This window comes from Zalophus californianus, chromosome 3, assembly GCF_009762305.2.
Source record: "Zalophus californianus isolate mZalCal1 chromosome 3, mZalCal1.pri.v2, whole genome shotgun sequence".
Classification (NCBI taxonomy): domain Eukaryota; kingdom Metazoa; phylum Chordata; class Mammalia; order Carnivora; family Otariidae; genus Zalophus; species Zalophus californianus.
The window spans coordinates 26,232,957-26,236,414 of NC_045597.1; the positions used below are offsets into that span (position 1 = coordinate 26,232,957).

Consider the following 3,458-nt stretch of genomic DNA (forward strand, 5'->3'; position numbering starts at 1 on the left):
CCTATGTCAGGTAAATGTATCACAAAATGTTTCTCAGTATTTCAAACTTTTTAACTGTCCTAAATATTTGAACAGATCTTAATTTTAATGCAATCCAATTCATTAAAGGTTTCCTTTTTTGGAAAAGCATTTTTGTATCCAATTTCAAAAATGTCTGCCTACCCTAAGATTGTCCTCTGCTATCCTGTAGATATTTTACTTGTATTTTATTTTGTTTTACAGTTAGAATAACAGGTCTTTGTTTAAGGTAGCTAGTGAAATTATATTTCTTTTTTTTTCATTTAAATAACATCAGATTAAAGAGATTATCTATTATCAACCAGCCGGGTTTACCACACAGTGAAATTTAGTAGATCTTTATTTGAACCTTATACATAGCCTTGTTGAGAAAACAAGGCCTCAAAAAATTGGGTTAAGACTCAGAATCGCTTCTCTCCGTGGAAATCTTTAGTAAAAGGTGAAAGATTTATACGATGTGAAGAGAAACCATCTTAATCCATACTGACATTGATGTAAACCTAAAATTAAATAAATATTGACCAATACAAATGATAATAAAAAAGTAAAAAAATACACAGAATCTCTCAATTATTTCTTACAATAGTATGTGAATCCATAATTATAACATAAAATCTTTAATTTTAAAATAATGAAACTAGTATCAGACAAATTGACTTCATGAAAAAAAGAGATACTGGGAGAAATTTCAAAGAACCACTTCTCATAATAGAAAAACCTTAAAACCCATACAACATCCACTTTCAGAATATGAATAAACTACAGTGTAGTCAAAGAATGAAACGGTGTATAGCAGTAAAAATAAAAGGCTGTAATGAAATGCAACACCATGGTTGGACTTTAAGAAAAAAATATTGGGATATTGGGTGAATAAAACAAATCTAAGTAGATTATATATTGTCCCATATTCCATATCTCTAAAAATGTATATATAACTAAAATATTGTATAACCATGCATAAATATGTGATGATTATTGAGAAACAAGAAAGGGGAATGGTAAACATTTAAACAAGATAGTGCTTACCATGGTGGGAAGGGTGGTGCATGTGGCAGCTTAGGGGAGGAGTATATAGGTATCTATAAATACTGGCAATATTCTAATTCATATATTGGATAGTGGATTATTAAATGTTTATTATTTTGAAAATAAGTATATGAATGATTTACAAGTAATAAATAAAACAAAAAGTTCTTATATATACATACATTTATGCACTGTTATTGACAAAGATTAAGATTAATCAATATTTTTGTGTTTTAAATCCTACATTAAAATTAAATTGACTATGAATACTTTTTTAAAGATTTGTTTACTTATTTGAGAGAGAGAGAGAGAGAGTATGCCTGTGGGGGAGAGGGGCAGAAGGAGAGGGAGAGGGGGAGCAGGCTGCCTGCTGAGCGGGGAGCCCCCTATGTGGGGCTCCATCTCCAGACCAGAAGATCACGACCTGAGCTGAAACCAGGAGTCAGACCCTCAATCAGCTGAGTCACCCAGGTGCCAGACTATGGATACCTTTAAGTAGATAACTATTTTAAAAGATGCATTTAGTAAAACATGAAGTCTTGCAATTGTCTAACCTTTCATTCAAGTTTTAAACATTGAAATTTCATCCATTGGTTTTGCATATTGATTATCCTCAAGACTAAATCCTTAAGCAGGAAAAAAATATTGAACCACTAATACAGGATTGCTTCTTCATTAAGTTACTAAGGTAGCCTCTCAGTTTGCAATCTTTTCTAAAGTTCTTAGATTTTTACTCTAAATAACTTAATGGAAATTCACAAATCTATATATAAGTACCATGTTTAGGCTTTGGAATCATTAATGTAAATTAGGCACATATCTAAAAAATATATGAATTGAATTTATAGAACTATGTATTTCTATACTTACTTCAGTGAACATTTTATTGAGAATTCTAAAATTTTTAGTTTTATTTTTTGTTTTAGAACTCTGTAAAAATGAATATACATACTGTTTTAGAAATTATCTGCATTAAGAGTGATGTATTGAAAAGTGTAGGTTTTGTAGTCCACTGATGATTAATTATTTCTGCATTTTTCTTGTTTAAGCAGATGAAATTATTTTCAGTGAATATTCAACTTATTTCAGTAATTTGCAAACAATAAGAATAGTAAAAAATGTTTTTATGTGTTCTCTATTTAATATAGAAAGAAAAAATATTCAAATTAGAATTTAATCAACTGATAAATGTTTTAAGCCTATGCTGATTTGAAATCTGTAATACTTCACCAGAATGTGAGATAAAGCCTCTATTTCAAAGATAAGAGTTTGCTAATAAAATGCAGTGGTTCAACCAAATCCTTATTCTTTGGCAGGAAAAAATATTTTTAGCTGGCATTTACTTTTTTTAGTATGAATTATACATATAGATGAAAAATACATATAATATTATCAAATTATAAAGCTCTGTGGATTTTCTCTAAAATAAAAGACTTAACATTTTCCTTTCCTTTATCTGAGTGATTTATAAGGAAGATTTTCATATTGTAGATTCCAAGACTTTCTGTTACAAAAATATTGTGGGCTTAGCAGCTCTGAAATGTATTACAAAACCCTAAAACTGATGTGTAAAATGCATTAAAATAATATTTCTAATATAGGGGCTTCCTGTAGACCTCCAGGATAGGGGAACATACTGAAACAAGATGAAATGTAGAAATTATGCACAAAGGAGCAATGAATCTTACTGTATTAAAATGAAAACTTCTGCATGCAAAAGTACATTATAAAACAAGCAATATAAGTCAATATTTAAGGAGACATTTCCTATGTAAAACTGAACATAATATATAAAATAGAAAAAAGCCTTCTACAAATCCATACAAACTCAACCCAAATCTCAATATGAGAAAGGGCAAAAGATGTGGAAACAAGTAATTTACAGAGGAGAAAAATTAATAAAAAAATACTAAAAAGATACTTTAATTCACTATGGACTAAGGAATAAAAATTAAGACTACAATGAGATATGTTTTCCCATCCATTCACAAGAATAGTATGATTTAGTAAAGGAAGAACAAGACAGAAATAGAAAAATAGTAGGAAGAGCAGAATAGACAGAGGAAGGTCATAAATGAAGAAAGAAGGAAGCAATACTAATACTACCAGGCACTGGTGAGATAGTAAAAATTTGGAATTCCGTACTGCCAACTGAGCTGTTAATTGATATATCCAATTAGGAGAGCAATTTGGCAACAGGTAGAAAGAATAACAATGCACATATCTTTCATTCCAAGAATTTCACTTCTGAATATATATCTCAGAAAAATTCACATAGGTGCACAAGGAAATGATGGATAAGAATGTTGATTGCAGGGTGCCTGGGTGGCTCAGTTGGTTAAGCAACTGCCTTCGGCTCAGGTCATGATCCTGGAGGCCCAGGATCAAGTCCCGTATCGGGCTCCCTGCTGAGC

General features: G+C 30.6%; 1 non-coding gene across 1 annotated transcript; it reads right to left on the reverse strand.

The window, feature by feature from the left end:
• Window positions 1-376: 376 nt before the first annotated feature.
• LOC113921083 lies at window positions 377-495 on the reverse strand. Its single transcript, XR_003519491.2, has one exon. It is a non-coding gene; the product is annotated as a U5 spliceosomal RNA (small nuclear RNA).
• Between the last annotated feature and the right edge of the window lie 2,963 nt (window positions 496-3,458).